This window comes from Spinacia oleracea, chromosome 1 (assembly GCF_020520425.1).
Source record: "Spinacia oleracea cultivar Varoflay chromosome 1, BTI_SOV_V1, whole genome shotgun sequence".
Lineage (NCBI taxonomy): Eukaryota > Viridiplantae > Streptophyta > Magnoliopsida > Caryophyllales > Amaranthaceae > Spinacia > Spinacia oleracea.
Window position 1 is genome coordinate 15,255,116 of NC_079487.1, and position 17,334 is coordinate 15,272,449.

At 39.8% G+C, this 17,334-nt stretch overlaps 1 pseudogene; it reads right to left on the bottom strand.

Moving 5' to 3' along the window:
• LOC110779414 (cysteine-rich receptor-like protein kinase 25) overlaps positions 1–17,334 on the bottom strand; it is a 50,745-nt pseudogene that overhangs the window by 24,517 nt on the left and 8,894 nt on the right.

Below are 17,334 nucleotides of genomic sequence, written 5' to 3' on the forward strand. Positions count from 1 at the left end.
CAACAGCTTCCCAACGCAGACAACCCCATCAACAACACTCAGACTTACACCATGTAGACAGGCTTTGTTTAGAATGTGGGCTGGAGTATGTGGTTCAGATGTATATTTTGTGAGATCAACCCCCACTTTGCGCATGATAAAGGTCAAGAGGGAGCCGTATCCAATCATGTTGTTTTGAGAAATGCTGTGGGTTAGGTGAGCAATGAAGACCATGGGAAAGTTGATTTGGCGTTGAGGCTCAAGAAGAAAGATGTAAATGAGGTCTAAACGACTGGCTAGGGCTCGTTTATCGTGACGCGGAACAAGTCCTCGACGTACCACATTGAATAAGACTTTCTGAAAGGGAGTGAGAAGAGATTGATTTAGGGCTTTTGGGTGTTTGCCCTGTCCCCCAAAATAAGAGTAGACGTCTTCCATGGTAGCACCCCCAAATTCAATTGGACCTTTCCCCTTATGGTAAACCTCCTCACCCAGCACAGGAACCTTGAACCAATTCCCCAATTTTTCAGCATCAAAACTAAATGACTTCCCATTTACCACCGACTGACAAACCCCCCCTTTGTTTGAAAAATTTGAACAGAATTCTCCCATAGCCTCAGGGTACATGCAAGCTTTTGAGCACACCTCAAACAGATATGTCCACCCCTGTGACTCAATAGATTCTAGTAACTCAACAAAACCAACTTCACGACACCAACCAAAATCAATACTCAACCCAGGGAGCATGCGATCGGGGGGAAAATAATGAAATTTTGAGGATTCAAGTTTTACCTTTTTCTCCATTGGAAGGTTTGGTTCCCCCTGAGTTGGTGCAGCTACCTCCTTATGTAGAACGAGTTTCCTTTTTGTGGTCAGCTTGGCAGTGGACTTGGCGGCCGATGGTTTTGGTGTGGGTTGCTTTGGAGCCATGGATTCTGGGTATACCGTTTGGAGAGGGATAATTGTGATTATCGGTTCCGAAGGAGAGGAAGAGTTTCTAGGGTTTGGGAATTGAAGTTTGTAGAGAGTCATGATTATTTATAGGAGAGGTGGGTGGCGAGTGGATAATGAGAGAGAGAGAGAGGGTTTTTGAATTTTAAATTCCGGGGTTTGGCGAATAATCGGCGAAGTTTATAGGGAGAATGATTTGGGAGCTGAAAAGGTTTTGTTTGGAATTGATTTGTGGGAAGCGTGTTTGAGTGAACAAAAATGAATAGTAATGCATGCACCGTGTTCGTAAGATTCACCGAATCAAATTAAATGCTTTCCATTCATTTTTAGTTTTCCCACTTAGACCTCGAATTGAAAGCATGTATTGGAAACAAGTGCGATTACCTTAATAGTGTGCAGACGTGGCTGTGGTAATGCACACAGCTGGATTTTGCAATCTGGGTCTGATGGTTAGTCCATTCATGAAGAGAAGGTTTTAAATAAAAACAAGAAGAAAAAAAACGTAACTAAAATATAAATAATAATTTTTTTTTTTTTTTTTGATATCCAGTGAAGTTAGAAAGTAAGTAAGGGCAACAGTAATCATTGTATTCGTATCATACCAAGTTCTAACCTTAGCTTGTCGTGTCTGTCCCTGTTAAGCGGTTTGGTCAAGATGTCAGCTATCTGATCTTCTGTGGGACAGAATTCAAGTTTGACCAGTTCCTTTTCCACATAGTCTTTTAGAAAGTGATGACGAATGTGAATGTGTTTGACTCTTGAGTGATGGACTGGATCTTTTGATATGCAGATAGCACTGGTGTTGTCACACATGATAGGAACGCATTTTAATTTCATACCAAAGTCTCTAAGTTGTTGCTTGATCCACAGCATTTGGGAACAACATGAAGCTGCAGCTACATATTCAGCTTCTGTTATGGATAATGCCACGGTGTTTTGTTTCTTGGAAGCCCAGGAGACTGCACATGCTCCTAGGAACTACACCGTCCCTGATGTACTCTTTCTGTTCACTAAATCACCTGCATAGTCAGCATCTATATATCCTTTGAGATCAAAGTGATCATAGTTAGGGTACCATAGACATAAGTCATCTGTTCCTTTTAGGTATCTTAGAATTCTTTTGACTGCTGTGAGATGGGATTCCTTTGGATTAGATTGGAAGCGGGCACAGACACCTACACTAAATGCAATGTCTGGTCTGCTTGCTGTAAGATAAAGTAAAGAGCCTATCATACCTCTGTATCTTGTTTGATCAACACTCTTACCTTCTTGATCCTCATCTAGTCTTGTAGTTGTTCCCATTGGTGTGTGGTTGCTTTTAGCCGACTCCATTCCATATTTCTTGATGAGGTCCTTTATGTATTTCTGTTGATGTATCATGATGCCTTGTTCCGTTTGTTTGATTTGAAGACCTAGGAAGAAGTTAAGTTCTCCCATCATGCTCATTTGAAATTCTTGCTGCATTAGGTCAGAGAATTCCTTGCAAAGATCTTCGTTAGTAGCACCGAATATAATATCATCAACATAAATTTGAACTATTAGTATATCTGTATTTCTTGACTTAAGGAACAGGGTTCTATCAACCTTACCTCGATTGAATTTATTGTCTAGTAGGAAGTGAGAAAGTCGTTCATACCATGCTCTTGGAGCTTGTTTTAATCCATATAGTGCTTTGTCCAGTTTATATACATGTGAGGGATATTCTGGATCTTCAAACCCTGGTGGTTGTTCCACGTAGACTTCTTCCTTCAGATGTCCGTTTAGGAACGCACATTTTACATCCATTTGATAGAGTTTGAATCCCATGTATGAGGCGAACGCTATAAGTATACGTATTGCTTCCATTCTTGCAACTGGAGCGAATGTCTCTTCAAAATCTATCCCTTCTTGCTAATTGTATCCTTTAACCACCAATCTGGCTTTGTTCCTAGTGATGGTTGCATGCTCGTCTTGTTTGTTTCTGAATACCCACTTTAGACCTATTACTCTGTTGGCTAAAGGTGTGGGCTCAAGATGCCATACCTTGTTTCTTTCGAATTCATTGAGTTCTTCCTGCATGGCTATGATCCAATCAGAGTCAGTTAGTGCTTCTTTATAATTTTTTGGTTCAATCATTGACAAATAAGCATAAAAAGCACAAAAGTTTTTAAGTTGTGATCTCGTTGTTGTTCCTCGTCCAAGATCACTAATTATTTGGTCAAGAGGATGTGAGCTTTGATGTTTCCAAGGTCTGGGTTGGAATGGTATAGAGGCTTCTTCTGCACGCTGTTCTGTTTGAGCATTTTGTTCTGTATGATCCTCGTTTTGCGTTTGTTCTACTTCAACTGTTCCTCCTTCTGGTGTTTCAACAACCTGTGTCTGTTCTTCTATTTGAGAAGTCCTCTTTACTTCCTCGTCTTCAGTTTTTCTTGTGAGTCCTAGTTCGAAATTTTCTTCAGGAGCTGTACCTGCAACAGAGTTTTGGGAGTCAGTTTCATCAAATATAATATGTATGCTTTCTTCCATGCACATGGTCCTTTTGTTGAATACTCGATATGCTTTGCTGTTCGAAGCGTATCCCAAGAATATAGCTTCATCACTTCGTGCATCAAATTTTCCCAGTTGGTCTTTTCCATTGTTGTGGACGAAACACTTGCATCCAAAGATTCTGAGATGAGTTATGGAGGGTTTTCTTCCTCTATATAATTCATATGGGGTTTTGTTTTTGATTGCTCTAACCAGCACTTGATTTAGTACATAGCATGCTGTGTTTAGAGCTTCGGCCCAGAAACTTTTTGGAAGTCCACTAGCAATCAGCATTGTTCTTGTCATATCTTCAAGAGTTCGATTCTTTCTGAAGGAAATAATGCCCTTGGTCCAAGTATGCATTCTATGTTAAGTCTAATAAATGCGGTTCAGTATTAATTAACAAGTTAATAATTCAGTGAGATCAAGTGAGCTGAATGCCTAGCTAGAGGCCGCTTCAGTTCAAGTGGAATTAATGATATTAATCCACAGCTTACTCTTGACTGAACCCGTAGGGTCACACAAATAGTACGTAAACGGATCAAGTATTTAATGGCATTAGATACTCCATCTATGGATATTCGGAATCGACGGATCTTGGTTTCAGTGGGAGCTGAGATCGTCACAGGCAAGAAATGAATACTCCGGAAACGATGATATTGCCGGAAACGGAAATATGGATCGTATCGGAAATATAAATATTATCCAAGTCGTAGATGTTGCCGGAAACGGAAACATGGTACGTATCGGAAAATATTATCGGAAATGGAAATATTGCCAGAATCGGAAATATTGCCGGAAACGGAAATATTGTCAGAATCGGAAATATTATCGGAATCGGAAAATAATTCCGGAAACGGAAATATTAAATATTTGTTAGAAACGGAAATTGATTCCGGAATCGGAAATATTAAATATTGTTCGTATCGGAAATGAATTCCGGAACCGGGAATTTAATCGGAAGCGTATCGTACGAATTAGCATCGGACGAGGCCTGCCGGACGAAGGCCCAGCACGAAGTCGGGCCATCGCCCAGCAAGCCAAACGCGCGCCCAGCCAAGGCAGCGCCCAGGCCCACCGCAAGGCAGGCCCAGCGCGCGCCAAGGCCATGGCCTCGCTGCGTGGGCTGCTGCTCGCACGCACACGCATGGGCGGCCCTTGTGGCTGCCGTGTGTGTGTGAGTTTGTGTTCATGCATGATTCCTAAAACTATTAGAATTAGTATATGATTAAATTCCTATTCCTAAAAGGATAAATTAATTAATTAGAGTTCTTGTAGGATTCTAAGTTTAATTAATTCGTATCCTACTAGGATTCCAATTCCCTTTCCATAACTCTATAAATACGTGCCTAGGGTCACATATTTTCAGAGATTAATTCAAGTATTCAAAGTGAGTTTTTGAGAGAAAAATTCAGCCATATTTCTTACCTAAGAGTGCCGAAAATTCTAGTACCTTAAGGGCGATTCTAGTTGGTCAATCTTAAGGCGGATCCGGACGTGCTGTGGACTATCTACGGAGGGACGACACTTGGAGTCCTAAAGACTTGTTCTTGTTCGGTTCGGGCGCAGCTAGGGAAGGCACGCAACAAAGAGTATGCATCTAAATTATGCTATATGATTATGTGTAAATAATATGTATTCCTGGCTTAATGGTTGTTTCCGCATGATTTATGTATTATCATATGTATCATAACCTAACAGTGGTATATCGAGCCCCTTATTATTTTCATAATCTAAATTGCATGAACATGGTTAAATATTACAAATTTGCATGAATTAAAAGGGGTGATTAATTTTCGTAATTGTTAATTAATTGCAAATTGCGTTTATTTAATTATACGTACGCAGTTTTTCGGCAGTTTCTTCGTTACACATCCAAATCGAGTGATTTTTGTGTCAATTCCGCATGTAAAATGCATTCTTAAATTTTGACAAAAATAATATTTTTCTGCCGAACCCAGAATTCTCAAATTCGAAGCCTAACTATGACTTTTCGAAGGTTTTAGTTTTTCGAATGCAAAATTTCGTAAATTTAAGATGTTAAATTAAATATTTGCGATTCTTGTTGATAAATCTTGAATTTTTGATTGACCTACTGTATATGTTTAACAAGTTTGAATGCCTAGCCTTGTTAATTATGCAATCTAATTTGTAATTATGATTAATTTGTTGAAAATTAGAATAATTTAGAATTAATTTGATTTTCATAATTAATTATAAGTTAATTAGAAACCTATGATTAAAAACCACCATAAAAAATGTAAATTTATGATAAATTTTAAATTTTTATGACCTAGGCTTGAATCCATAACAATCGGAAATCAATTGAATAATAAATTTTCGATTTTTCGCCCTAAAATTATGAAATTAATATTATTTATTAATTTGTCATTAATTTTAAATATAAATTTTAAATTTTTATGCGATTCGTTCATATAACTTGCACGCACAAAGCAATGGACGCTTCGTGTAATCCTTAAGGGGTGTTGTATAATGCGGGCATGCGACGACGAGCAAGGGAGCTCGTCGCCCGTGCGGCACGAATGCAATGAGCAAGGGCATGGTGCACGAGCACAAGGCAGCAGCCCTGCCTTGTGTCGTGGGCCACGAGCTATGAACAAATGGGCATGGGCGAAAGGCAAGCCAAGGCAGTCGCGTGTGGGCAGCAAGCGAGCTGCGCCACAACACGCACTGCCTCGCGCAAGCGCGCGCAGCCTCGCGCGCAGCGAGCGCAAGCTCGTGTGCCACGAGCGCTGCGCCCAGCGTTGAACGCGCGCAATTGCTCGCGCACAGCGAGCGATGGCTCGCGCGCACAGCGAGCGATGGAGCGCGCGCAGCGTGCGCTGGCGAGCGCGCACAACGAGCGATGGCTCGCGTGCGTCCAGCGTTGGCGCGCGCGCAGCGAGCACCACAGCGTGCGATGGATTGCGATGGAGATGCAGCAGCTATGCGACGAGCGCATGGGCTGCGCGCACATGGCCAGCGATGGCTGTGTGCGTGCGGCCCATGGGCGTGCAATGCGTAGGGTGTTTGCGTTGCGATTAGATCGTTTTGAATGTTTAATTTGAAATTTTTCAGTTTACGTAATTTTAATTAATTTTAAAATTAATAATTTAAATTATTTTCTTGGATTTTAATTTTGAATATTGTAATTATAATAAATTTTATTTATTCTAATTATTTTACTAAAATTAAAATCATGAATTAATTTAAATACGACTGAAATTAAATTAAACTTTTTGGATTCAATTATAAATTTATATGAGCTTTAAATTTTAATTAAATTTGTATGTTTCCGGTTAGACTAGAAATACATTTTTATGTTTAAAATTAGTAAAGCATATGAATTTATTGGTTTAAGTGGGAGCCCTTTTAGTCATAAACTCTTGATTAGGTCTGCAAATCCTTAAGGTTAAAACAACTTGATTAGAATTAATAAGGACTGAATAATTGGTAGATTATTGGTGCCCTTGATTAATTGCTGCAAATGTTTACGTCATGCATAATGTGTTTTACTAACCAGCTATGTGGGCCATTCATGATAATGAGTGGGTGAATGGTATATATTGTATATGTACTGTTTTGCAGGTTATGAAGTGACTAGTATGGCCCAAATAGGATAGAAAATATGGTCTGCGTACCATTAATTTGAATGTAATTGGTCTAAAGTACCAAAGTTATTTTTCAATTCAAATATGGTCTGCGTACCATCAAATAGTTGTAATTAGTTATAGCTTATCCTATTTAAAGAAAATGGTGCCTCCCACGGAGATTTTCAAGACGGACTTTGAAGTCAAAGCTTCAAGATGAAGTCGAGCCATACTAGATCACATTTATCTTATGCATGCTTTAAGTTATTTATTGCTTTAAATATGTCTTAATCATGCATGAGATTATGGCTTGATTATGTTGCATGATTAAGGATTTTAGTTCACTTAAAATCTAACCAACATAGTAAGAGCCTTAAGTTCCAAACTTAAAAATTGAGTTAAAAGGTGCCATGCCAAAATATACACTTGCTTGGATATCCTTTACATCAATCTAGTAACAGTTTTCGCTCAGCGAGGTGTTACTTATTGGTCCTAAAGGGGCAAGGTACACAAATAATTGTGAGTACATGTTAGTTTTGGTGAAACTCAACGATATAAGTAAGGAGTCCTTTTATGTCGTGGCAAAATCGATAGGTTTACCTAATAAGTTCTTAGACGTACCTATCAACCAAGAATAGTTTCTAGACTATTAGCAAAAGGCTTTTGCTTACCTAAGATGTTCTAGGATTAAGTCGATAAACTGTGCTTAGTTCTTCAATGATTTTAGGATCTTGGAATCATTTTATTCACACCTGCCGGAACACATAACTTGAATAAAATGCTTAATAAACATTGAATTATGCATGTATGCTAGAATTTAAGTTTATTAAGAGAAACTGTGAATGGTTATTGATTTGTTTATTCTTTTCAATTGTAGTTTTAATATGGCAAACAACAATCAAAACATCATCATGGGATCTGAGCTTATGGTCAAGCTGAACCGGGCAAATTTTCTTGAATGGGAAGCTAAGCTAGTTGAAATAGTCAAACTCAATGGACTTGAGTATGTACTGTCACATCCCATGCCAAGCTACTATGCCAGAGACATGACCCCTGAGAGATTTTACGCCTGGGATGCGGATCTCAAAAAGGTTATGAGTCTCATGCTGAACAATATCCCTGATGATTGGGCTAAAAGGTTTGTAGCTTATGAACCTTTTACGCTCATCAAAAATCTGAGGGATATCTGTCGTCGAAGCACGGAGGACAGGGACCTGAACGTCCATGAGTTGATTGAATCAATGTCTGGTCTAAAGGTTAGTTCTCCCAACAGGTGTTATAGGATGGAGGTCCAAGAAACACATGTTCAGCTCCTTCGCACTAAACAGAGGGTAGGCGTCCCACTGAGGTTCCATGTGGATCTTATGTGTTCATACTTTGATCGCCTAAGTCTACTAGGAACACCAATAAGCGAAAGGATGGCAGTCTCTATCTTGCTCAATTCACTATACAGTGGGTTTGGTCGCTTCAAGCAACTATACCTAAGTGAACCAAGAGAAGAAACAGTTGCAGAATTTGTTCACCTTGTCAGAAAGGCTGAAATAATACTGGACTGTGAAGCCAAAGATTTACTCAAGGCTAGAAGGAGACCGTTCAAGAAAGGTGGAAAGTCCAAGGGCAATGCTAAATCAAAGCAGGACAAGTCCACATCAAGCTGTCTTTATTGTGATGGAATAGGCCATTACAAAAGAGAATGTCCAAAGCTAAAGGAAGATCAGAAGAACGGAACAGTCGTTCCATCTTCAGGTATTTTCGTTATAGACTGTATACTTGCTAATTCAACTTCTTGGGTATTAGATACAGGTTGTGGCTCACACTTATGTTCCAATCCACAGGGACTAAGAAGAAGTAGAAAGTTAAGCAAGGGTGAAGTCGACCTACGAGTGGGAAATGGAGCACGGATTGCTGCATTAGCTGTAGGAACTTACTATTTCTCGTTGCCCTCCGGGCTAGTTTTGGAACTGGAAGAATGTTTCCATGTTCCAAGTCTTACTAAAAACATCATTTCAGTTTCTTGCTTAGATGCTAAGGGATTTACCTTTTTAATAAAAGACAATAGTTGTTCGTTTTATTTTAAAGAGATGTTTTATGGATCTGCTAGATTAGTCAATGGACTTTATTTATTAGATCACGACAAACAAGTATATAACATAAATACCAAAAAGGCCAAAAAGAATGATTCAGATCTCACCTATCTGTGGCATTGTCGATTAGGCCATATAAACTTGAAACGCTTAGAAAGACTTCAAAAGAAAGAAATTTTAGAACCATTTGACTTAGAGGATTATGGTAAATGCGAATCATGTTTACTTGGCAAAATGACAAAGCAACCTTTCTCTAAAGTTGGAGAAAGAGCAAATGAACTATTGGGTTTAATCCATACAGATGTATGTGGACCAATGAGCACAAATGCTAGAGGTGGTTTCAGCTACTTTATCACTTTCACTGATGACTTCAGTAGGTATGGTTATGTCTACCTAATGAAGCATAAGTCTGAATCCTTTGACAAATTCAAGGAATTTCAGAGTGAAGTAGAGAATCAATTAGGCAAGAAGATTAAGGCACTGCGGTCTGATAGAGGCGGTGAATATCTGAGCTATGAATTTGACGACCATCTGAAAGAATGTGGAATTCTATCAGAATTGACTCCTCCTGGAACACCACAATGGAACGGTGTGTCGGAACGGAGGAACAGAACCTTGCTAGACATGGTCAGGTCAATGATGGGTCAGGCCGAACTTCCATTAGAATTTTGGGGACATGCACTAAATACAGCTGCACTCACTATAAATAGAGCTCCGTCTAAAGCTGTCGAAAAGACTCCATACGAATTATGGTTTGGAAAGCCTCCAAATGTGTCTTTTCTTAAGATTTGGGGATGTGAAGTATACGTCAAACGATTAATTTCAGACAAACTTCATCCAAAATCTGACAAATGTATCCTTGTGGGCTATCCAAAGGAAACAAAGGGGTATTACTTCTACAATACATCTGAGAACAAAGTGTTTGTTGCTCGAGATGGTGTCTTTTTGGAGAAAGATCACATTTCCAAAATGACAAGTGGGAGAAAAGTAGACCTCGAAGAAATTCGAGTCGAACAACAAACTCTAGAGAATGCTCAAAATGACATTCAGGATGAAACTCAGAGATCTTTAGAAGAATCTGGTGAGAATCATGGTCAATCTAGAAATGTTACCCCGCGTAGATCGCAAAGATATAGATCTCAACCGGAAAGGTACTTAGGTATTTTGACGAACGAGAGCTATGACGTTCTATTACTTGAAAGTGATGAACCTGCGACTTACAAACAAGCTATGACGAGCCCTAGCTCCAAGCAATGGCAAGAAGCCATGCAATCTGAATTAGACTCCATGTCTGAAAACCAAGTATGGGATTTGGTCGATTTGCCAGATGGCTACCAAGCCATTGGAAGCAAATGGGTTTTCAAACTGAAAAAGGACAAGGATGGGAAACTTGAAGTTCTCAAAGCTAGATTGGTTGCAAAAGGTTACAGGCAAGTCAACGGTGTGGATTACGATGAAACCTTTTCACCAGTTGCAATGCTAAAGTCTATTCGGATAATGTTAGCAATCGCTGCATATTACGATTACGAAATATGGCAGATGGATGTCAAAACTGCTTTCTTAAACGGCGTTTTAACAGAAACTATGTTTATGACACAACCTGAAGGTTTTGAGGATCCAAAAGATGCTAAAAAGGTATGCAAGCTAAAGAAGTCAATCTACGGATTGAAGCAGGCATCCAGGAGCTGGGATATACGTTTTGATGAAGCAGTCAGTGACTTTGGTTTCATCAAGAACGCAGACGAATCTTGTGTATACAAGAAGGTCAGTGGGAGCAAAATTGCTTTCCTAGTATTATATGTCGACGACATATTACTTATCGGAAATGACATTCCTATGTTGAACTCTGTCAAGATTTGGCTTGGGAAATGTTTTTCGATGAAGGATCTAGGAGAAGCACAGTACATATTGGGCATCAAGATTTACAGAGATAGATCTAAAAGGATGATTGGACTTAGTCAAAGCACTTATATCAATAAGGTGCTTGATAGGTTCAAGATGGCGGACTCCAAGCGAGGCTACCTACCCATGTCTCATGGAATGACTCTAAGCAAGACTCAGTGCCCAAAAACACTTGATGAGCGTAGACGAATGAATGAGATTCCATATGCATCATTGATTGGTTCAATAATGTATGCTATGATATGTATACGCCCGGATGTTGCGTACGCACTCAGTGCTACGAGCAGATACCAGTCAGACCCAGGAGAGGCGCATTGGACTGCTGCCAAGAACATTCTGAAGTACCTGAAAAGGCACAAAGATGACTTCCTGGTCTATGGTGGAGATGATGAATTAATTGTTAAAGGCTATACGGACGCAAGTTTCCAAACCGACAAAGATGATTTCAGATCACAGTCTGGGTTTGTCTTCTGCCTCAACGGAGGAGCAGTAAGCTGGAAAAGTGCTAAGCAAAGCACCATTGCGGATTCTACAACTGAAGCGGAATACATTGCTGCACATGAAGCAGCAAAGGAAGCTATATGGCTAAGGAAGTTCATAGGTGAACTTGGTGTAGTCCCCTCCATTAAAGGACCAATAGCCCTGTATTGTGACAATAACGGAGCTATTGCACAAGCAAAAGAGCCTAGACACCACCAGAGAGTCAAGCATGTACTTCGTAGATTTCACCTTCTACGAGAGTTCGTTGAAAGAAAAGAAGTCGAGATAAGAAAAATTGGAACTGATGACAACATATCAGATCCATTAACTAAACCTCTGCCGCAGGCGAAGCACAACTCGCACACTGCAGCTATGGGAATCAAGCATATTGGAGAATGGCTTTGATGTCTCTGTTTAATGTTTTGAAGTTTTAGAGTTTAAATCTTTGGAAAACATTATTGGTTAATCATTCACAATAAATGAAAAGAATTCATTTTTCCATTTAATTTGTGGTTTATTAAATGATGAGTCCCTTCAATTTGACGATATATTCAAGATAGACTGTCAGGACCAGTCCTGTGACTAAGAAATGTCTATCAAGTGAACTTGAATGTCAAAGGTTGAAAATGGTCCCTAGTCGGAGTTTTCTATAAAATTGGACGCATAGAAAACGTTAGACGACTAGAATGCAAGATGACTAGTAGTTCTGTTTCTTGAACTATGTGGACATGGCAATGTCATAATCATTTGCATAGATACTTACTTTGGGAAGACTAGTATCGGACAAGACCTATGAAACTTTACTGTAAGAGATGAAAGTCTGTCATAAGTAAATTTCATTAAATTATTAGACACTAAATCCTCAATACCTGAGTGATTTGAGATTACTTGTTTAAGAACTGGTTGCTTTGACGTTGACCAACCGTCGCACCGTAAAAGGAGGCTATAAAGGCAACGCTCAGGTAATCACCTATCAAATGAAGTCTAATCTCAAGATCGCAAGATTGGGATTGTCCTCCCATAAATCGGGATGAGATGCTTAAAAGTTGTACAAGGCCACTCGGAGAGCTAGAAACTGTGAAATGCATGGCCGTGCTCGGATGAATCATAGGCTATGATTATCTGCTTATTTGATCAGTTGAACTCTGAAACCGAGAAACACCTCTGGACATAATAAGGATGACGACTCTTACCTTATGTTCAAGAGCAAGCATCGAGCGACAAAGGAATTAGGAAATGCACACTTGTCCCTAAGGACAAGTGGGAGACTGAAGGAAATAATGCCCTTGGTCCAAGTATGCATTCTATGTTAAGTCTAATAAATGCGGTTCAGTATTAATTAACAAGTTAATAATTCAGTGAGATCAAGTGAGCTGAATGCCTAGCTAGAGGCCGCTTCAGTTCAAGTGGAATTAATGATATTAATCCACAGCTTACTCTTGACTGAACCCGTAGGGTCACACAAATAGTACGTAAACGGATCAAGTATTTAATGGCATTAGATACTCCATCTATGGATATTCGGAATCGATGGATCTTGGTTTCAGTGGGAGCTGAGATCGTCACAGGCAAGAAATGAATACTCCGGAAACGATGATATTGCCGGAAACGGAAATATGGATCGTATCGGAAATATAAATATTATCCAAGTCGTAGATGTTGCCGGAAACGGAAACATGGTACGTATCGGAAAATATTATCGGAAATGGAAATATTGCCAGAATCGGAAATATTGCCGGAAACGGAAATATTGTCAGAATCGGAAATATTATCGGAATCGGAAAATAATTCCGGAAACGGAAATATTAAATATTTGTTCGAAACGGAAATTGATTCCGGAATCGGAAATATTAAATATTGTTCGTATCGGAAATGAATTCCGGAACCGGGAATTTAATCGGAAGCGTATCGTACGAATTAGCATCGGACGAGGCCTGCCGGACGAAGGCCCAGCACGAAGTCGGGCCATCGCCCAGCAAGCCAAACGCGCGCCCAGCCAAGGCAGCGCCCAGGCCCACCGCAAGGCAGGCCCAGCGCGCGCCAAGGCCATGGCCTCGCTGCGTGGGCTGCTGCTCGCACGCACACGCATGGGCGGCCCTTGTGGCTGCCGTGTGTGTCTGAGTTTGTGTTCATGCATGATTCCTAAAACTATTAGAATTAGTATATGATTAAATTCCTATTCCTAAAAGGATAAATTAATTAATTAGAGTTCTTGTAGGATTCTAAGTTTAATTAATTCGTATCCTACTAGGATTCCAATTCCCTTTCCATAACTCTATAAATACGTGCCTAGGGTCACATATTTTCAGAGATTAATTCAACTATTCAAAGTGAGTTTTTGAGAGAAAAATTCAGCCATATTTCTTACCTAAGAGTGCCGAAAATTCTAGTACCTTAAGGGCGATTCTAGTTGGTCAATCTTAAGGCGGATCCGGACGTGCTGTGGACTATCTACGGAGGGACGACACTTGGAGTCCTAAAGACTTGTTCTTGTTCGGTTCGGGCGCAGCTAGGGAAGGCACGCAACAAAGAGTATGCATCTAAATTATGCTATATGATTATGTGTAAATAATATGTATTCCTGGCTTAATGGTTGTTTCCGCATGATTTATGTATTATCATATGTATCATAACCTAACACTTTCTTTCTACCACACCATTCTGTTGAGGGGTTCTAGGTGCAGAGAAGTTATGACTTATTCCTGATTCTTTGCATAGGTCATCAAATTTTTTGTTTTGGAATTCAGTACCATGATCTGATCTGATGTGGACCAGTTTGTGATTGCTTTGTCGTTGGACTCTAGAGGCAAATGCCATGAATTCTTCAAATGTTTCTTCCTTGCTGGTTAGGAAGATTACCCATGTGTATCTTGAGAAATCATCTACAATTACAAGCACATATCTTTTTCCACTTCTGCTTTGAGTTCTCATTGGTCCACATAAGTCCATGTGGATCAGCTCCAGTGGTCTTGTTGTACTGATCATTCCCTTTGACTTGAAAGAGGTTCTCACTTGTTTTCCTTTGATACAGGCGTCACATACTGATATTTTTGCTAACTTGGTATTTGGAAGACCTGTGACTAAATTTTTTGAATTTAACTTGTTCATTAGAGAGAAACTAGCATGACCAAGTCTTTTATGCCACAATAATGCATCATCTTCAATAACACTGAGACAGGTCAGATTGGAGTGAGGAACGGAGTTAAGGTTAACCACATAGGTGTTCCCTTTCCTCTGTCCCTCTAAGATCACTGTATCAGTGTTACTGTTGATAATCAGACATTTATTCGAGAAGAATTTAGCATAATTTCCTTTGTCACAAAATTGAGAAATGCTTAATAAGCTATGTCCTAGACCTTCAACTAAAAATACATTATCGATGGAGTGAGACTTTGACTTACCGACCTTACCAATCCCAATGATGTTACCTTTTTTGTTATCGCCAAAAGTCACAGTTCCACCTTCATAGGTCGTGAGTGAGAGAAATATGTTTCTGTCTCCTGTCATGTGCTTGGAACAACCGCTGTCTAGGTACCATGTGTTGTTCCCCCTCACTTCGACCTGCATTCGATTTTTAGTTAGAGTTTTTAGGAACCCAGCATAGCTTGGGTTCCTTGCTTGGAATCAAATCGCTTTTCTTTACCCATTTAGTCCTGGTGTGTTCTATGTTCTTTTCCAAGCTTCGTTGGTTTTTGGGACAAGTGTTTCTGTAATGACCAATTAGGCCACAGAAGGAGCATATTATGTCACTATAGAGATCTACTCTAGTCTTTCTAGATTGACGTTTCTTATGGTTGAAACCTAGTCCTTCTGTGCGTTTGGTTCTAGCTTCTTCTATCCATTTAGGTGTTCCTTCTATTTTGTGTCCAGTCTTTCTAGCTAGTTCATCTTCTAGTTTGGTCTTTTCTTGGTGAATCTTAACTAGTTCCAGTTGAGTTCTTTCTAGTTCATCTTTGTAAAGGTTTTTAGTCTTGGTCACTTCTAGATCAATTAGTTCTTGTTTTAGCCAGATGTTTTCACTTCGTAAGGCTTCACATATTTCTTTTATGTGGAGGTTCTGATCAAAGAGGTTAAAGAACCATTTGTCTATATCTATGTTAGTATTTTTTGTCCATTCTAGCTCATTCCTAAGTTCTTTTATGGTGGTCTGGTGTTCTTTATCAGAGTCTAACTTTTCTTTCAGTAGATCCTCATAATCACTAGTGAGACAGGAAAGTAGATCAAACAATTCTAATTTTGAAAGAGATTCAAGTTTATTTTTAATTTGAGTGAGACTTGCCTGGAATTTTTCAGATTCTGAGTCAGATCCATCTTCTTCATGTTCAGCTACAAGGCATAGGTGAGCTGTTTCTTCGTTGGGTTGTTCCTGTTCCTCATCCGAAGAAGTGTCTCCCCATGCGGCAATCATGGCCTTTCTTACGTCAGTTTTGGAGAATGAGTTTCTGTTCTCTTTGAATCTGTCTTTGGTTGTTTCCTTTCCTTTTCCTCGTTCTTGATCCCAGAGAGGGCATTCCCTGATGCGATGTTCCAAGTTTCCACACTTATGGCATCCAGTATCAGTTTTGGAGAATTTCCGGTTAGGTTTCCCTCGGTAATCTCCATCTTTATAGTTCCTGAACATTCTTCTGAATCTCCTAGCAAATAGAGCAGTTTCCTCATCTTCTTCAGAGTTTTCATCATTCTCAGTTTTTAGAGCAAGAGCCCTATTTTTGTTATTCTCTGAAGGTCGTGCATTTAGTTGCAGTTCATGAGTCAGGAGGGATCCAGCTAGTTGTTCCAGGTTAAACTTGGTAAAGTCTTTAGTTTCCTGCAGGGCAGTTACCTTGGCCACCCAGGGATCTTGAGGAAGACTTCTTAGAACTTTTCTAACTTGTTCCTCAGGGGTTATGATTTTGCCCAGAGAGTTCAATTCATTGATGATGTTAGTGAAGCGGGTGATCATGTCTTGGATTGTTTCAGAAGGTTTCATGGTGAACAATTCATATTGGTGCATTAAAAGATCAATCTTTGATCTTTTGACTTCATTTGTTCCTTCATGAGTGACTTGGAGCAGATCCCATATTTGCTTCGCATTTTTGCATCCCATTACTCTATTGTGCTCATTAGGTCCTAGTCCACAGTGAAGAATTTTGACAGCCATGGCATTAAGTTCGAGCTTTTCATAGTCGGCTTTGTCAAATTCAGCAATCGGTTTAGGAACGGTTTCACCAGAGGTGTTTAGCTTGGTGACTTGGAAGTCTCCAACTTCAATGACTCTCCATACTTTATAGTTCTCAGCTTTGATAAAGATCTCCATCCTGTTTCTCCAGTATGAATAGTATTTGCCACTAAACATTGGAGGTCTTTGTGTTGAGTATCCCTCTTCGAGTTTCTCAGTTGTGTTCATAGCTTCAGAATCGTTTTTCCCGACAGAATACCTGCAGTTAAAGGGTTCTGGCTCTGATACCAATTGTTAGTTTTACAGAGATCCTCAAGAGGGGGGGGGGGGGGGGAATTGATATTTTATGGTTTTACAAAAATTAAACTACTAGGAACAGAAACAATAAAATATGCAAGCGAGATTTAGCGTGGAAAACTCTCTAGGCCCAATAGAGAGGAAAAAACCACGGCCCCTTTTGGGGACTTAAACACATTCACTAATTAGGCAAAACAACTCAGTTTCTTTACAAGCCTAATCTACTCGGGCCACAATCTGTTAGTCGCCTCTGACTACAGATGACCAGGAACAACCCCTCGTTGTTCCTTCCCTTACAGAAACAGTCCCTCAACTGCTTCTCCTCACCGATCTCTTATGAGATCTTCTCTCTTGCTTAAGTAAGCCTGACTCAGGCTTATCATACAAA